Below are 20,577 nucleotides of genomic sequence, written 5' to 3'. Positions count from 1 at the left end.
CTTCCCCCTTTTTGTCTTTTCCTGGACTTATTTTTTTAATGCTATTTTCTCTCATAAACTTTATTCCCAGCATAAATAACTTCATGAAGAGCTTTTAGAAGAACTTAGCGTGAAATATAAGGGCATTTTGCCAGAAGTAGTCAAGGAATGTACAGTACAGGAGACATGGTAATTGCAGGTGTTGAGAAACAATTTCATCTTGCATGTATATGTACACATATGTGTATCCATAATTGTGTATGTGTGTGTAAATATATACATAGCTAATACCAAGATTTCAGAATTTTTTTTTTAAGGTTTCAGAATTTAATAAGAAGGGTAATGAGAGCCTATAGTAGTGCCTTTGCATAAGTAGTATTCTGTAGATATTTTTGGAATGCATGAATGATGAACGGCAAGAGAAAATGATGAATATCACTGGACTGCCTTAGTTAAAATGGAAGTTTATTATAAATCTCAACTCAGAGTTTAGAATTTTCATAATCATTTTTCTTTATTGTATTTCTCCTTTGCTTAATATTCTAGTTGCTTTTACATTTTATGATTAAAAGGTAATTATTTTGTTATAAACAAGTAGTACCAAGATCTATTTTATGCCTTGCATATGTGCATTCTTGAGTTTAGCAAATTGTTTACTCTTTGTCTTCTATCTGGTGCCACCTCCTTGGAACATTCAGTGTTTTTCTTTCATTCAACAAATATTTATGAAGACTTTCTCTGTGCACTATGCTGGGTTTTGATGGAGGGGAGATGAATGGGTGGAGGGGAGATGAATTAGTCATACATACATCTGTGAAAGCTCACCTAGAGTATTGTGATTAAAGGTCAGTGCATTTTAAATTATCTTAATTGATGAATATATTAAGATCAATCAAAAGTAAATGCCTACCTTAAAAAAAATTAGCCTAACTTGTAACTTCTAACAATAAATTTGTCATCTGACCATACACATTTACTGAGCATCAGTTATCTAAGTGAAGCTTTACTGCAGAGAACAGACGTGAATCATAGAATGTCGTCCAGAATATGAACTGTCCCATGAACTGCCCAGTGCCCCACAGTCTTGAATTCTGACATTCCATCAGCTTGGCAGAACCTTCCTCCCCTGGTCCTCTGTGTCGAGACCCAACTCAAAAATCACTTTCCACTTATGCCTTCCCTGACAGTTTTGTCTCCAAGAATAGGGTTAGTACCCTTTCTGTGCAGTCCCGTAGCAATCCAACCATAACTCTATTATGGAACAGACTACGTTGATATTTTCATTAAAGTTTTATTTCTAGATAATTTAAAATATACTCAAAGAAATCATGTAGAAAAAGCTCTAATCCAATCTTGGGTGGGGATTTAAAGAAATCTGCTGAGAGCAGAAGCTAATTAAGGTAGAGTATAAAGAATGAACTTTCTCCATCCAGGAAAAAAAAAAAAACGATAAAGAAAAAATCTTTTGAGAGGAAAAAGTCATATGTGCCGAGCTCAGGGATAAGAGGGAGCACCAGGCAAACTGAGAAAATGTAAATAGCTTGGGAGGGTAACAGCTTTGAGGAATTTAAGGAGAAGAAGATGCAAAGTTGAGCAGAAATTAAATAATAAAGAGCCTTGTATGCCTCTGAGATTTGGCCTTCACACAGAGGATAAAGGCTTGAGAGAGAAAATGATGGTCTCATTTTGATTCACATCTGCTTCCTCTTCCCAACCGGCACTATCTTAATTTAAACAATTAATATGTGAGCAAGAAAAGAAAACCCAGTGAAGGAGATAGAGGAGGAGTTATCAATGACAAGAGACGAATCCTTTGTAGCCAGAAAACTAGAGGATATAAAGTGAAATAGAAGCCAATGCAGAGCTTAGAGTAGGGATCATCAAACTACACCTGTGAGACAAGTCCAGCCCACAGCCTACAAATAAAGTATTATTGGAGCACAGCCAAGTCGACTCATTAATACACTGTCTATGGCCACTTTTACATATGATGGCCAAGTTGAGTAATTGAGACAGACATTATCTCATAAAGTCAAAAATATTTACTATCTGGCTCTTCACAGAAAATGTTTGCCAGTCCTTTTTTTAAAGCAAAAGAGCAGTTGATTAAAAATAGGACTACCAGGAGTCCTTTGGGTTTATCAGCAAGTAGGTTTTGGGAGACTCTGTGAGAGGAGTTTTCAGTAAAACGGTTGATGCTAAATATAAAGAATAGGATAAAAGAAAGTGGAGAGAATAAATGCAGTAACCTTCCCACCACCAACTCATTCCTGCCCCAGTCTCAGCAATAACATGTATTATCTCCATTCACTGAGGAGGAAACAGTTTCAGAGATTTTGAGTAACTTAGCCAAAGTTGCACAGCAAGTACTTAGGGGTTGGAACTGGAATCCAGTTCTGTTTAATCAAAACCCATGTTCTTTATGCTAGATTGGATTTTCCCTAGAATTTAAGTTCGAGAGCCCAGAATTCAAGCCTCATGAAATTGTTTTAGATTCCAAAAATCGTGAACTTAGAAGGCAAAATATTCTTGCAGAGAAATGAGATATGAAACCTCATCTGTTATCCCTGTCAACATGCACACTGAAGGAGTGAGACTGTTTAATAACTATGTTCAATTAACCCCAAATCATTCTCTCTGCAAATGTAAACATATCTTACTCCCCAGACCCTCCTAATGTACAGAAACCACCTACTCAGAGTAAGTTTTCATAGACATAATGGAATTCACTTACAACATCTATTCTAAAATATTGTGCACAGCAAAGAAAATGAATAAATGAAACCTTTTAAATTAATAGCCATTAAGGGCACAATAATAACAACAAATAACAATGGAGAGAGACATTTCTAATGAAAGGAAAGAGAAAACTGGTAGACCAGAACCTTCCTATCCTATAAAGGTCTACATGAAAAACCTGAATAAAAGAATATAAACAATTTTTTCTAACATGTAATTCACTATTGTCCAAATTCAGAGATTTATGTTAAATGAGACATATTAGCCTCATTCTTCCTCATTCCTTTATCAATTTTCAGGCCAACAATTTTAAGTATGATAGATAGGAGGGAGAGGTTGCTATAATATATGTCACCATTAATTAGAAATTACTTTAAAGCGGTAGCACTCAGTGGGGGCAATTTTGCCCCTCCGGGGACATTTGGAAATGTCTGGAGGCATTCTGGATTGACACAACCTGGGGTAGGGCAGAGTACTACAGACATCTTGTGGGTAGAGGCCAGGGTGCTGTTAAACATCCCACAAAGCACGGGACAGCCTCCTGCAACAAATTATCTGCTGGCCCAAAATTTCAGTTATGCCCAGGTTGACATATGCCACTTTAAAGGAGCACCACTGTAGCACAATGGCATTCCAGCCAATGGCACAGTCTCCAGCATTTCAGACATACTAATTATGCATAGGCAAATGGTATCTGCAAAGTCATGAAATATAACCCTTAAACTCTCACAGTTGGAAAGGACAGCCTAAAAGAAAGAATTATGTAGGGATGATTGAAAGATTAAAAATATTGTATTATATAAAAAATAATAATATATCAATATTACCATGTATGATTTTTAAGAAAAAGTTGTCCTCTTCTTCAAAGATGGTATTACGTATATATCAAACTGTATACATAAACCCTTTGGACAGCAGCCTATAGCTGCATAAAAACAGTACATTAAAGACCCGTATGAGGCATGTTGCCAATTCATCCACAAAGAGAGAGATAAATGTGTGACTGAAAAAGTACTTGTCGAACACAAGCTGCAGCTGTGTCTAACTAATACCTAATTACTCAACTAGAACATATTATACATCAGGCAGAAAAAAGGTGGGTAATTTGCTATCATCTACTGAGATGATTTACCAAATTACTGCATAAAAATACACTTAGCTCATATTAAAGTTATGACACTAACCAAACACAAGCATATTCAGAATTAATGGTGATTTGACCTAACTTTCCTTTGTGGGGATTTAGAAAATATACTCCACAGGAATAAACCAAAGATAGTATAAAAATCTTAATTGGAAACCTGAAATTGATATCAGAATTCTTCTGGAACTAGTATAAAAGATTTCAATAGGGCTTCCCTGGTGGCTCAGTGGTTGGGAGTCTGCCTGCCGATGCAGGGGACGCGGGTTCGTGTCCCGGTCCGGGAGGATCCCGCATGCCGCGGAGCGGCTGGGCCCGTGGGCCATGGCCGCTGGGCCTGCGCGTCTGGGGCCTGTGCTCCGCAGCAGGAGAGGCCGCGGTGGTGGGAGGCCCGCGTACCGAAAAAAAAAAAAAAAGATTTCAATAAAGTTTGGTACTCAAAAACTATAATATGGGAAAATGTCAATAATAATTTAAAAATAAATTACATTTGTTACTGTTTTGGTTACTTATCTGTTATAAAACAAATTTATATACAGATATTCGTGTATAATTTAATCTGAACAGAAATGTAATGGTGATGAACACTATCTTCTTGGATCTTAATAATAAACTCTATGGAGACGTGAATTGGAGAAAATTCTTCTGACAGCTAACTTTGTCATCAAGTGAGCACTAGAAACGTCCTCTGGTAAATAGGTTCATTGCTCTTAATTCTTCACTTCTGTTCTGTATTCAAATTACTCCATACCATTTGTCACAGGACTTTGCATTACCTCGCACTAATGAATATGTTTACTCATTCAACTGATGTTGAGTTTAGCCGCATGACTTGTTTGTCCAATAGCATGTGGATTAAAGTGATGGGCCCTAGACACAAGCTGAAGCCTTTAAAGGCATTTCATAACTCTGCTCACCTTTTTTGTTTTCATGCCATTTGCCATTAGAGAAACATGCCTCACGTGACTATTAACTAATTAGAGAAATGCAGAGCTGACCCACGACTTGAAAGCAAAGAAGGTATTTGTCGTTGTAAGCCAGTGAGATTTTTGAACTTGTTTGTTAACAGCAGAAATTACTATTTCCCTTAATAAAGGCTTTTCCAGAAACGTTTATACTATGGATGTTTCATGTTTACCGCCCCAGCATTTGTCTCCCTGATTTTTAATCGAAGATCCACCTTCATTCCATATCTTCAGGAAGGAGTTTCTGGAGTAAACCAAGTCTTGGCATTTTTCTGGTCACTGTAATTTGATTCAGTTATGGACATAAGATTTTAGTTTGGCCAATCACAATAAATTTCAGGACTTCTGGAAAAGCTACCAGAAAAGAATTTCACTTGTTTCCTTATAGTCTCTTACTAGAAGAATGGGAAGTTTAAGCTGCTTTCCGACATCTTCCTGACACAAGGAGAAATCTAGTGCTACCTAGACTTAAGCCAACCAAGTTGAAAATAGAGTCAAGAAACAGAAAGAAACAAATCCTGAGGAGGTGGCCCAGTCTCTGAACCCAACTATACTTGAAAATTAATCTAGCTCTGGATATTTATATGTGTTGACAATTTCCATTTATTCCTTAATCTAATTTTAATTGAGTTAATGGTCTCTGACCACAGAGAGCTTCCTAAAGGATACAGTATCTATGGTGTCAATTTAAAGGATAAGAAATAGAGAAAATATTTTTTTTGTTTTTTTAAAAATTAATTAATTTGTTTATTGAGGTAACACTGATTTATAACATTATATGAGTTTCATGTGCACAGCATTATACTTCTACTTCTGTACACCCTACAATGTGCTCACAAGACAAGAAATAACAAGTGTTGGTGAGGATGAGGTTGGTGGGAATGTAAATTGGTGCAGCCACTATGAAAGTCAGTATGGAGGTTCCCCCCAAAAAATTTAGAATAGAACTACCATATGATCCCGTTATCCCACTTCTCGGCATTTATCCAGAGAAAATATTTTTCTTAAACACAATTTTCCTTTATTTGAACTGAAACACTCAGTTATTCTGTAATGTGTATAAAAAGAAGAATTTATCACAGGAACAGAATAATTATAAAAGCATATGCAAAATACATGTCTAAATCTTCTATTCATATAATTTTCTTGTAAAAATGAGTATCATTTTGACATATAGTTTATCCAAATCCCAATGTAAAATTAACATTTCAAAGATATAATAGAATTATAATATTTTTCCTGCAGGCCAAAATATTTTATCAGTTCAACCTAAATTTATAATCTTACAAACTTCACAGGAAGTATAAGAGACTATCTAAGGGAGGCGGGGCTGCCGAGGAGGAGCAGGAGGGGCGCCTGGCTTCCGGCAGCTGGGGAGGGCCTGTCCCGGAGGTGGCGGTGGCGCCATCTTGTCGAAGGGGGGATCAGGAAGTGTGGACGGCGGGGGCGACAGTGGAGCCTGGAGCGGAGGCCGGAGGCTCCTGCCCGCCGGCCCTGGGGCAGCAGCAGCAGCCAGGGCCGCGGCAGCAGCTGGGGGGGCCGGGGGGAGGGGGACAGTCCCGGGATGGGGGCGGGGCCCGGAGCCGGGGCCTTGCCTGGGTGGGGAGCTGAAGCTGCTCCAGTTCCTTCTCCCCCGCGGCCTCGAGCGCTTCCGCATTGCCAGCGCCTTCCTGGACCAGCTGAGATGCGAGTTCCCGCTGGCTGAGGCCAGAGGGGCCGGGACGAGGGCCGCGCCCGGACTGCATCTCTCCCCACAGGGGTCGGTGCCTGGGGATCCCGTTTGCATCCACTACAACATCACGGAGTCATACCCAGCTGTGCCCCCCATCTGGTCAGCGGAGTCCAGTGACGCTAACTTGGCTGCTCTCTTGGAGAGGCTGGTGGACATAAAGAAGGGGAATACTCTGCTGTTGCAGCATCTGAAGAGGATCATCTCCGACCTGTGTAAACTCTGTAACCTCCCTCAGCATCCAGATGTGGAGATGCTGGATCAGCCCTTTCCAGAAGAGCAGTGTACACAGGAAGATGTATCTTCGGAAGGTGAAGATGAAGAGATGCCTGAGGACACAGAAGACCTAGATCACTATGAAATAAATGAGAGAAGAAGCGCCAGCTGAGGGCAAGAAATCTGAAGATGACGGCATTGGAAAAGAAAACTTGGCCATACCAAAGAAAATTAAAAAGACCCAGAGGCAAGATTACTTAGATGGTGCGGTGTCTGGCTCGGCGCAGGCTACTGACCAGGTGATGAAGGAGCTCAGGGATATATACTGATCACTGAGGTTCAAAGGCAGAAACTATACAGTCGAACTCGTGAATGACAGCCTGTATGATTGGAATGTCAAACTCCTCAAAGTTGACCAGGACAGTGCTTTGCACAACCATCTCCAGATCCTCAGAGAAAGGAGCCGACTTCATCCTACTTAACTCTTCTTTTACAGATAACTTTCCCTTTGACGTGCCGTTTGTCAGGGTTGTGTCTCCAGTCCTCTCCGAGGGTATGTTCTGGGCGGAGGTGCCATCTGCATGGAACTTCTCACCAAGCAGGGCTGGAGCAGTGCCTACTCAGTAGAGTCAGCGATCATGCAGATCAGTGCCACACGGGTGAAGGGAAAAGCACGAGCGCAGTTTGGAGCCAACAAATCTCAATACAGCCCGACAAGAGCACAGCAGGCCTACAAGTCCTTGGTGCAGATCCATGAAAAAAACGGCTGGTACACACCCCCGAAGGAAGATGGCTAACCCGGGAATGCCATCCCCTTCCTCCTTCCCTAGGCATCACTAGACCAATTACCCTTTTTTTTTTTTTTTTTTTTTGCCCTACGCGGGCCTCTCACTGTTGTGGCCTCTGCCGTTGCGGAGCACAGGCTCCGGATGCGCAGGCTCAGCGGCCATGGCTCACGGGCTCGGCCGCTCCGCAGCATGTGGGACCCTCCCGGACCAGGGCACGAACCCCCATCCCCTGCATCGGCAGGCGGACTCTCAACCACTGTGCCACCAGGGAAGCCCCAGGGAAGCCTCTGGACCAGTTACCTTTGAATGCTGTATTTGGATCTCCCTCTGCCTCTGTGGTTCCCTCCCTCACTTTTCCTGGACATGATCGCTCTGCCTATTGCAGGACAATGATGGCTATTCTAAACGCTAAGGAAAAAAAAAAAAAAAACAGACACAGAACTGTTTCAAGTACTCAAGACTGACTTACAGACCAACCAGCCACCTGGCTGGAACCTTTGCTAGCAGGCATTCTTATAAAAGAAACTTTCGAGCCTCATTATACGGCTGGAAACTCAGCTGTGCTCCAGACGAGAGCCTCCTTACCTATGCTATGGATTGTTAATTTATTTTCCCTTATTTCATGTACACTGCTTTTTTTGGTTACAGTGTATGATGGATGTTTATGAAAAAAAATGTATCTTTGGGAACACAATTACAGTTTGTTAACTTGAAAAAAAAGACTATCTAAAACTCTACTAAATTTAAAATGAACAAATTTAATACCAGGTTTATAAACATGACACAAAAACACCTCAGATGAAGGAGAGAATAAATTATATCTGTCCTAGAGTCAAGTCTACATAAACCTATTTTTCTGGATAATACAGGTGAAGTGTTTTTTCTGTAATTGAGTAAAGAAAACTTAATCAGCTTGCCTCGACACAGTAAAAAGTTTTCTTTGGCGACCATCAGTAAAGTGGCCAAGTACCTGATAATTATATTATCAGATGTTAATATTTCACTTCTGGTTGCTTAGCAGCCACCTGTATTTTAGAAAATAATATTCTATTTCTCTGACTATATGATGCATATCATTTTATATTATTTGGAAAATACTGAAAGGTATTAAGGAAATAAAAGCCTGCCATGTTCCAAACACAAGACAGTTATTACTGTTAACAGTGTATTGTATTTCTCTCCAGAATTTATTTTCTAGAATTGTATATATAATCGTCTGCATCTTGTTTTTTTAATATACACTTATTATATTTGATATTTTCCTATGACAATCATTTGCTAAAAAAAGAAAAAACTTTCAATAAACATACATCTCACTTTAAGTAAGAGCCTAATTCTTGCAGAGGTCTACATGAATTGCATCCTCTCATTATCTATCTGACCCAACTACCTCCCACTCCTTAACTTTACTCTGGTCGCAACAAATCCACTGCAATTCCTCCAACGTGCCGTGATGGACCCAAGTTAATGCCTTTGTAGTAGCTGTCCCCTTGGCCTGCAGTCCCTCCTCTCCTGACGTGCATGGTTCATTCCACCTCCTCCTCCTCCAAATGGCAAAGTTCTGTGGGATGTACCATGACCTATCAGGTGACTGTGGTCATGGTCTCTGGAGTCAGAATTCACATGCTAGCTGTGTGACCTTGGGAAAACTGCTGAACCTCTCTGTCCTTTGGGGAATAACAATAACTATTCTCAGGGCCCAAACTCCACTCTGTTTTTTTTTTTTAAGTCTTTACTGAATTTGTTACAGTATTGCTTCTATTTATTTTATGTTTTGGTTTTTTGGCCATGAGGCATGTGTGATCTTAGCTTCCCAACCAGGGATCGAACCCGCACCCCCTGCATTGGAAGGTGAAGTCTTAACCACTGGACCACCAGAGAAGTCCCCAGCTCTTTTCTTAATGCTATTTTTTCCACAGTCCATTTGTATTTCATAGCATACTCTATTACTTACTGGTTATTACTGTTATTATTATAATTTACTGATATGTTATGTTTATTGTGGACTGTCTCAATCTCTCACTAGATTGTAAATTCTACAAAGGTAGGTTTTCACCCTGAAGTGTTCCTCAAACAAAACTGCACTAAAAAATACACCCATATACACAAAAAATTAATACTAATATAGAACCTAGAATGCCATCACTGTCCTAAGCTTTTAAAATATATTAATCATTTGCTCCTGCCACAACCCATGGAATAGGGATTATTATTATGATCTCCATTTTATAGATAAGAAAGTTGGGGCATTCAAATATATAAGCAACCTTCCCAACTGGTAATGCTAGTAAGTGGTGAAAGAATTTGAACCCAGGCAGTCTGGCTCCAGACAGAATATTCTTGATCACTATGCTATGCTTCTACTGAATATGTATCGATTGAATGAACTGAACCAACCAAAGAAGGAAGCGCTGTCATATCAACAGGATCACGTTTCTTTGGTAGTCCCTACCTCCTTCTGAAAAAAAGTGAATTCTAGTTCTTCTAAAATTATCTTTTTCTCACCAGAGGAATGCAGGCAAGAAGGTAGAATAGTGAGGTTTTCATTTCTCATCTCACCTTCAACATGAGATGGGCCACCTTCCTGTTGGCTGAGTGTCCAAATATGTTGGATTTTCCTTTATTATTTTCGTCACCTTCACTCAGTTTCCAGCTCCACACTAATGATTTGCATCTGTAAAGCAAATAACCTTTGCTAGCCAGTGTGTTTTCCCTTTAACTTGAGCATGTTACCTTTTTATTTTAAATAAATATAGCACAACTTGCTAGTATACTATTAATAGCAGCAGTTTTCGAACAACTACATCATAACTGTGTTCAATTCACTGGAATACTGTGTTCTTTTGCCACTCTATACATACTGCCCTTTAATATAATTTCTTTTATTGGGATACGAGTTGCTTGCTGGATGCATTATGAAACTCCACAGGGCTGTATTACGAAAGCAATACTTTCTAGCTGTGCGCAGCTCTGCTCTAGCTTTGCTTAAGTATGTCATATGAGGGAGGGAGGAGGGCTTCTCCTTTAGTTCTTGAAAGGGAGTGACAGAAACTACTGTTCACTGCCCCTCTCACCAAAAGAAAACAAAAATACACTTAAACTTAGCTGTCCTCTAGGACTGCCTAGAACACTGTTTCTCAAAATAGAACCCACAGACAACAACTGCATCACAGGCAGCTTGAGTGCTTGTTAAAAAAGGAGGACCACTACCCCTCATCCTGACCTTTTAGTGAACTGAAATTTGAGGAGGTAGGACAAAAGGGTTTGCATTTTTAACAAGTACCCCCAAGTAATTTGTGTGTGTATAATATATACATTAAACGTTATTCAACAAATAAATGTTCAGCCTCTACTAGATGCCATTTCCTATACTGATTTCTGGGAATATAATAATAAACAGAAAGAGATATAATCCCTGTCCTCATAAAATTTCAGCCTAGTGAGGAGCCAGATATTTGTAAACAACCACCACACAAACAAGCACAGACTCTCAACAGGGATCCGGGCTATGAAGGAGAGAAATTCAGAAATATGGACAGTTGGGCAGGAATTTCAAGGAAGGCATCTCTGAACTGAAACCCAAAGCTGAGTATAAATGAACTCAGGAAGAGGGGAAAAGGGGGTTGTGTTCCAGCCAAGAGGAAAATGATGTCATAAATCACGCGGTGGGTAAAGGAGCTTGCAGAGAGAAGGACTAATGCACAAAGCCCAGGGCGTGATAGCAACAGGGAAGGGGAAGCAGATTGTGAGAAGAAGCCATTGAGGTGACAGCTGAGTCTTGTAGACTAGCTCCTCCTTTATTCTACAAATACAGAGGGAACCTCTTGGAGGCTTTAATGGGGGAGAGGACACTGGCAGTGTTATAGTTGACATTCGTCTTATCCTAGAGCTGCACTGTCCAATCAGGTAGCCACTAGCCACAAGCCACATGTCTATTTATGTTTAAATGTAATAAAATTAGAAGTTCAATTTCTCAGTCACACTATTTACATTTTAAGTGCTTAAAAGCCACATGTGGCTGGTAGCTACCTATCTGACAGCACAGATACAGAATATTCATTGTCCCAGAGAGTTCTATTGGCACAGCTGCTCAAAGTGTAGTCTGCAGACCCCAGCATGGCAGACATCCCCTGAGAGCTAGTTAGAAATGCACAATGTCAAGTCCCACACTGCATTTGAAGGTGATTCTTAGGTGACCTGTATGCATGTTAAAGTTTGAGAACCATAATTCTAAAAGGTAACTGACCTTTTAATGGAATCCTATTAATCATTTGCTACTTTTTTAAAATAAATTTATTTATTTATTTTTGACTGCATTGGGTCTTCATCGCGGCACGTGGGCTTTCTCTAGTTACAGCGAGCCGGGGCTACCCTTTGTTGTGGTGCGCGGGCTTCTCATTGCAGTGGCTTCTCTTGTTGCAGAGCATGGGCTCTAGGTGTGTGGATTTCAGTAGTTGTGGCATGCAGGCTCAGTAGTTGTGGCTGTCGGGCTCTAGAGCGCAGGCTCAGTAATTGTGGCACACGGGCTTAGTTGCACTCAGGCTTAGTTGCTCTGCAGCACGTGAGATCTTCCCAGACCAGGGCTCGAACCCGTATCCCCTGCATTGGCAGGCAGATTCTTAACCACTGCGCCACCAGGGAAGCCCCTCATTTGCTACTCTGAATGGGGTGAGAAGCACAGAGAAAATTCCAATATAGAGAATGACTGAAGAGATGAGGATATTGCCTGGTACCAATTTGAGCCTCAATTTCATGAGATCTCCTCAAGTCCCCTTGGGAACTCAGTGAAATATACACACCACTTGGTTCCAATCAAATGCTTTACATCTGGGGGGAGAAAAGATTGTCTTACAGTTCTTTCCAAACATGATTTCCAGGTATTGCCCTGCTGTCTTCCCTTCCCATCCTTTCCCCTGTACTATCCCTCTCTAACGTCTTGCTGTTGTGAGTAGGATTGCTACGTATCATACCAACAGAATACAGGCTGTGATGCAAAAAGCTTAATTATCTTTTTTAGCGTTCCGGTGAAATGTTACTTGTTAGATCATTAAAAGAAACTAATGAACTCACTGGCTTCCTGAAATTGTAGTTCCGTTTTTCAGAAGTATGGTTGCCTATTTATTTTTAACTGTACTATTATTCATACAAATAGATCAACTTGTGGTTGGTACCCATTTCAGATGCGTGCTCCACTCCACTTCTGTTACACAGTCTGTTACATGACAAAATACCTGAGGAAACTCACCAAAATCCCAGACGTCTAAACAAAGCATTATAACATATGGGAGGATAGAAAAAACTTCCAAATAGCTAACCTAGGCTCAGGTTTAATATTTGAGCTAAAGAAAGACTAGGAAAACAAAATGATAATAATCTTAAAATGAACACTTACTAATCATTAAGGACAATGTATCCTCTCAAAATTCATATGTGGAAGCCCTAACCCTCAATGTGATGGTATTGGGAGAGAGGGCCTTTGTGGGGTATGAGGGTCAAATGAGGTCATGAGATTTGAGAAAGTGTCTCTCCTTGACCAAATTTTAGTCAGGTTCCTTTGATCTTCTTCCCAACTGGGCCTCAACTTTTGTCCTACTCTTTCTACCTCTTGCATTGTACAATTTTAGCAAGAGTCCTGCTAAGTCAATTTAGCCAGAATTTCCCACCTCAATATCTGATCACCCTCAATAGCTAATTGGGTTCCTCTTCCCCCCGCCTTACGCCAGGTGACATCTGATCTCCCTGGCCCCTTAAGCAAGAATCCTGTTAGGTTCATTTAGCTAGAATCCTCTCTTACCCCTGATGTTTCTTCTTAGCAATATTCCGTCTACTGACCCCCACCCTGATCCTTGGCTACAAATTCCCACCATTTCTTGCTGTATTTAGAGTTGAGCCACCTCTCTTACTTCAAAAACCTCATTGCAGTAGCCCTCATACCTAGCCTGATAATCCTGAACACAGCTTGCCTTACCACTTTAACAAGGCTCACAATAATTTTTTCTTTAATAGGGTGGGATTCTCATGATGGGATTACTGGTATGATAATAGAAAGATATCTCTCTTTCTCTCTCTCTCTGTCTCTCTGTCTCTCCGTCTCTCTGTCTCTCTCTCACACACACACACACACACACACACACACACACACACACACACATTCTTTCTCTCTGTCTACAGAAGCATGGAGGAAAGGCCATGTGAGGACAGAGTGAGAAAGCAGCCATCCACAAGTCAGGAAGACAGCTCTCACTAGAAATCAATTTGACTGGCATTTTGATCTTGATCTTGGACTTTCCAGCCTGTAGAACTGAGAGAAATACATTTTTGTTGTACAAGCCACACAGTCTGTGGTATTTTTTTATGGCAGCATGAGCAGACTAAGGCACTATGTGCCATGCCCAGTGCTACATACTTCACAGATATTGTCTCATTTGATCTTTACCTACATTATTACTAAGCTAAAGTTACTAATATTATAAATACTTTACAAATGAGGAAACTGAGGCTCACTGAGGTTAAGTGACTTCCCAAAATCCCTCTGTTATTATTCCAAAGCCATCTCCTATTTACTTTGAATCTGAGTCCAAAGATACCCCATGCAAAGCTTTAAGCAATAGGTATGTTAAATGCTAGCAGCTATAGAGCCATCCGAAGCACCCCAAGTACTTGAAATGTTAACACATTTTGACATCTATATTAAACTATTACCTGCATTTAAACAGATGCTATTATTTTTACAGGTATAATTAGGCTTTATGTACAAAAGAAATATATCTGTGGCTATTCCTTGTTTTTTTTTTATTCTTTATTTTATTCCTTGTTTTTATCCAAGAAATCTTACTAATTCGGGTTCATGTAGCACAGACAAGATGGCTTGCTAAACATATAAATGCACATCAAAAGCCAAGTCCTGTATGGATAGGAAACCTGAATTCTAATCCTATTTTGTAACTAATTATGGGACTTTGGGCAGGTCACTTTAGGACAAATCTCATAGGACAAGGTGTTCCCTTATGGGAAAAAGGGGCTGTTGGTCTTTAGCATTACCCCTCCCCCAGAGTTAATACTCTTTGATTTTTGTTCTCAAAGGAAGTCTTATCAAGAACTCCATTATCTCAGCTGGCAAAATAAAATGTTTGATCTTTATAACAGGTTTAGGTCCTGCCACTTGATTACTTTGAATTTTGGTCCCCAAGGTAAAAAAATGAAGGAATGAAAGAGAGAGAGAAGAAGAAGAAGGAAAAGAGAGAGAGAGAGAGAGAGAGAGAGAGAGAGAGAGAGAGAGGGCGGGAGGGAGGGAGGGAGGAAGGAAGAAAGAAAAAAAAAGAAAAGAAAAGAAAGAAAGAAAGTCGGTCAATCATATGTGCTATTCTACAAAAGAAAAATAAAATAAAATAATAAGAAAGTTCAGACGTTGATTAGCTGATAGAATCTGTCCTGCTAGCAAATGTAAAATAATTAGCTATACTGGTTAGGACTTATTCAGTTACAAGTGACAGAAACCCCTTTCAAAATGGATAAAGCAAAAAAAAAACAACAAAATATTTAGTGATACGCACAAATGAAAAGTTCATGGGTGGTATGGCTTCAGGCAAATATCTTTGCCTGCTGGCAAAGCTCTAGGCTTATACTCTCATCTTCACTTTCCCAGAGAGATGTCCCAGAATTAAATCTCATGGGCCAGAAAGGGCCATGTGCCACATTTGAAGCAGTCCTATGGCCAAGATAGGCCATATGCTTATACTTTGAACCAGAGATGAAGGCAGCCTCACTTTTAAACACCTAGAAACCACAAGGAAAATCCAGTAAAATTACTGTAAGATTCGAGAATGAATATTTGGCAAGCAAAAAACAGTAGTCATCCACCTTATCAAGAAGAATATTAACAGTAAAGACATAATGGTAAGTGACAAAGTGGTTTCCCCATCTTACTAAAGATAATAATAGCTGTAAATTATTGAGCATTTCCTATACATCTGGGATTGTGCTAAATGCTGTACACATGTTATCTACTTTATCTTACCCACAGATGAAGAAGCAGAGGCTCAAAAAAGTGATGTCACTTGCACAGAATCCCTAAAGCTAATAAAAGGCAGAGCTAAAATACAATATGGATTTATCTGATTTCCCAGTTCAGGTTCTTGAGACTCTTAACCACTATACTGCTTCCATAAGAACTAACTTGATATCTTATTTTCAGAGAATACAAGAAAACAGAAGCTGCAAAGTAAAATAACTTCATTACGTGGCTTCAAAATATGATGTTTGTTTGTAACAACAGAAGAGTACAGTAGAATATGGTTGACTAATAATGTCCATAACCAATCTGTGACAAAATCAGTATCATAGTGTCTTAAATAATTCAGTTACCTTATTTCCAAAATACAACAGTGTTCCAAAAAATGATTTTCACAGTAGATATGTACATGTACGGATGTGTATGTGTGTGTACACAGAAAATTAGAAATCAGTGTTTCCAAAAGAGTTATTAACAATTAGAACATGAGAACCATCCACAGCTCTTACTAGTTATATCAGAATTATGAGTTATATCAGTTACTAGTGATATCAGAATTATTCAAAGTCATACTGGGACATCACTACCCAGTAATTTGAAACTTGGCTGTTCATATGCCCGCAACCCACCAACCTCTACAGCCAGTCATTAAGTTACCACTTACGTAAACAATTTTCTACAGTAAGATTTGGCAAATGATGGTCTATCATTCAAATCCAGCCTGATGCCTGTTTTTGTCAGTAAAGTTTTATCAGAACATAGCCATGCACATTAATTTACATATTGCTTATTGCTGCCTTTGCACTACAATGGCAGAGTTAAACAGTTTCTACAGGGACCATCTATCCCCAGAGGTTGAAAATATTTGCTATCAGTCCTCTACAGAAAAAGGTTGCCATGTTCTAGAATATGGCATGCATGCTTCAAGGAGGATTTGAATGTTTAAAGATAAATTCCAAAAACCCAGAAATTTTTCTCCTAGCTTGTAAATCACTGGGAAGGAAACTAATATTTTATTAATACATATTGAATTTCTCATGCTATAAAAGGAATGTGATATCATACCTCAAACTGACCTTTGAAAATGCAGTAATGATGTGTTTATCAGGCAAGCCGCCTCAGAACAGTTGAGATGCCAGGAGTGTCCTCTCCTGCTTTAGGGCATCTTACTTTATATTGTTTCTATTTAGACCTTTAAAAAAGGAGTTAACGAGCTGAAACCTTTTCATTTACTCTCTGTGGGGCAACTGTCAATTGGAGGCTATGACATATACTTTTTCTTGAAAAGTTTCCTTAAAATCTTTTAAACCTTAAACCTTTCCTTAACAGTTTCCCTTGCATTGGTTTCTACAAATTATATATACCTTGTTCCCCTCCCACTAAATCATGTTGACCCTGGAGTCATATATAAATTAGACATGTTCAACTCTTAACAGGCATTCATGGCTACTGAGGGACTTGTCCTTTGAAAGATCAACTAGGCACTTGGCCTTTATTGGTCTGTTCTTGGAATTACTGTGTTTCATCTGTTTTCCTTAAGCAGCTTGGGCTCTGGATGACCCACTTTCAATAAAGAAGGCTATTTGCTTAACGGAAGAGCATACTGTATTTTCCCTGATTCTGAATTAAACTCTAGGGATAATGTTTCCGTTTTTTACACGCAAACTGATTACTCCAATCTTCCCTGATTGGGTGGAACGAGGATATTTTAGATGTGAAATTCAAGTTCTGATACTTTATCCTAAACTCTAGACTGCACAGGGAATCCCTGATAAAATTTCCAGCAGTTACATGAGACATATTAGGCATCAGGGTATACCACTGAGAAATATCTCTATGGTGTGCAAGTTGCTGCAGACATTTCACTTGTGCTATTTAAATAAACTAGTCATGTTTCATCATGCACCATGTTTCACTGTTAGGCACACAAACCTTAAGAATTTTCATATTTTCAACAAACTCAAGAGTAAAGCCATGAATTTGAAAATGTATAAGTGTTCACCCCAAGCCAGAGCAGAATATAATCCCCCTCAAAGGAGGAACACATTTTTGGCTACCAGAAAAGCAAAACAAACTACAATCCTTAGAATATTTTAAAATCAGCACAAGAAAGCTGTTGACAAGGAAAACAGGATTGCAGTGTGGATGAGAGAATCATATCTCCCAGTTAAGATCTTACTAAGAACAATTCATTCATTTCTGCATGTTGCTCCACTTATAGAAAGAAGTTGTGGCCCCCATTCCAATTCCAAATAGTCCAAAGGATCATTTGCATCAGCCCTCATATCTGTAAATTACACTCCTGGAATGTCAATTTCCTGGTACTGAAACTGCTAAAATGCAAATAGGAATGCTTTCACTAATCCTACAGTTACATATGTCTTGATAAGACTGCCTTAAGGCTTGTTTGAAAATATACTGAGTGAGTTCGATATATTTTTTCTCGACCAAGCATCCATCCAAGGAGAAAACTGTGTCACCATGAGGTGGCAATCTGTTCCAGCAGTCAGCATATGACAAACAAACCAGCTGGAGACAGGTCTTTCTTTATCACTCTTAGAAGAAATGCATTCTCTTTCCACTGAGGATGCCCACCTGCTCATGCGTAACCTTGGAGCTTTAAGTATATTTGCTCCAAAAAGGCAGAGTCTGTCTGTAGGTGCAGTCAGCACAAAGAGCAGAGTTAGGGGACTCAGAAAGACAAATCCCAAAGGGCATCATTTAAGTCCAAGAGTGAAGTGCTACCTAATGGAAGAACCACCTTAACTTTTTAGTTAGTTGAAGTTAATAAGTTCACTTTTTGCTTAAGCTGTTTAGAGATGGGTTATTGTCACTTGCAAGAGGATAGTCACAAGGACAAGGTATTTTTACAAATGCTCAAAACGTAATGAAAGCTCTATTATGATATGCTTATCAGACATCAAAATTTTGAAGATATGTGATACCTGACGGGAACATTTTGTGAGGGAGGAGGAGGAAGAATCTAGAAGCGTAAGCACAATCCATAGGCTCTGAATGGAATGCAGAATAATCAGGTACCCAGAACAGAGAGGTGGGGGGCTGGTGACGGGAGGGGCATTAAAAAGGGAAGCGAGCAGAGGTAGAAGACATGTTTTCATGTACTTGAGTGCAGTGTTTGGGGTTAGGAATGATTAGCAAAATGTGAGATCTACAGTTTTATGCAGAACTCAATCTAAACTACTCCAACAAAACTATTTCTCCACTGATATTACCTCTGCCATGAGCCAGGGTGTCCATTATGTTAATATTCATTTCATATTTTTTACCTTATTAAGAAATACCTCTACCACTTATTGGCTGAGAGCTTTCCAACCACTACACTGAGCTACTTGATGACATTTCTCTGTATGGATGAACAGGTGGGGCCTGGAATGGCCAAACCCTTGAGCACATCATTGTGAACCATGAAAAGCCATGAACAGTAACAATGGAAATCAGTACAGTCATATATGTTTTGTTCAAGTCCTTTTACCTCCCTAAGACTAAGTTTACTCATCTGCAAAAAGGAATAGAATATAGAGATGATATATTATAGAGATTTGCAGTGAAAATTACACTCAGTATAAAATAATATATGAAAATGGTCTATGTGGCGCCATAATACAGTAGGTACTAATTAAATTATAGCTGCTGTATTTTCTATAAACACATTTTACATTTGTTTGCCAATTACATTTGCCTTTGTCTGTAAATGCACATATTTAAGACAGAATTTACTTTTCCCAGACAAAATGTATACATGAAAGGATCTATAAAAGGAAAAATCTTGATTTTTCAGAATGCTGTATTGTTGTCATGGTTAAAATACTGGAGTTTCAGAAGAAAAATGCTTAGAATCATGTAAATATCTAATTAACCCATCCTCCTAATCAGGTTATTTATTTTTTATAAAGCAGTTATTCACACTGAAATTATTGAATGGCACAATAGAACAAAATTGGGTTTGTGCAATAATTTGAGGCAATCATGTTTTTATAAGTAAATAATATGCATAAATGAAACAGATTAATAATCTAATTAAATTATGCCTTCTTTTAGAGCCCGTTAATGTCCTAATTTCAAAAATGTGTATGTTAATCATGCTGTTTAACAGTGCAATCACAAAGGTCAGTGTACTTTACAAAAGCTGATAAGGGTCTAACAGACTTGCAAAAGATATTAGTCTCAGCAGAAAGCTAGCATTTGGAAGTCAATGAAAAACCTGCAAAGTTGTGAAAGCAAATACAGAAAGAAGTGTCTATGCATAAAATATTCAGCAAGATAATAAGGTAATACGGCATTGGTGAACTTTATTTTTTTATTGAAGTACAGTTGATTTACAATGTTGTGTTAATTTCTGCTATACAGCAAAGTGATTCAGTTACACACACACACACACACATTCTTTTTTTATATTCTTTTCCATTATGGTTTGTCATAGGATATTGAATATAGCTCTCCGTGTTATACAGTAGGACCTTGTTGTTTATCCATTCTTACATATAAAAGCTTACATCTGCTAACCCCAACTTCCCTCTCCAACCCTCCCTCAACCCTCTCCCCCTTGGCAACCACAAGTCTGTTCTCTATGTCCATGATTCTGCTTCTGTTTCATAGATAGGTTCATTGTGTCATATTTTAGATTCCATATATAAGTGGTAACATATGGTATTTGTCTTTCTCTTTCTGACTTACTTCACTTAGTATGATAATCTCTAGTTGTATCCATGTTCCTGCAAATGGCATTATTTTGTTCTTTTTTATGGATGAGTAGTATTCCATTGTGTGTACCACATCTTCTTTATCCATTCATCTGTTGATGGACACTTAGGTTGTTTCCATGTCTTGGCTATTGTGAATAGTGCTTCTATGAACTTTGGGGTGCATTCATCTTTTTGAATTATAGTTTTGTCTGGATAAACGCCCAGGAGTAGGATTGCTAGATCATATGGTAGTTCTATTTTTAGTTTTCTGAAGAACCTCCATAGTGTTTTCCACAGTGGCTGTAC

General features: G+C 39.1%; 1 pseudogene across 1 annotated transcript; it reads left to right on the top strand.

Annotated features, from left to right (window-relative positions):
• Positions 1 to 6,806: 6,806 nt before the first annotated feature.
• On the top strand, positions 6,807 to 7,566 carry LOC309827882 (ubiquitin-conjugating enzyme E2 Q1-like; annotated as a pseudogene). Its single transcript has one exon. The product of its transcript is annotated as a ubiquitin-conjugating enzyme E2 Q1-like (transcript).
• The last annotated feature ends 13,011 nt before the right edge of the window (positions 7,567 to 20,577 follow it).

Source organism: Grampus griseus (genome assembly GCF_964374135.1).
Source record: "Grampus griseus genome assembly, chromosome: 10".
In the NCBI taxonomy this organism is placed as follows: Eukaryota; Metazoa; Chordata; class Mammalia; order Artiodactyla; family Delphinidae; genus Grampus; species Grampus griseus.
The sequence above is the reverse complement of the archived record's forward strand: the minus strand, read 5'-3'. Positions and strand labels throughout refer to the sequence as shown.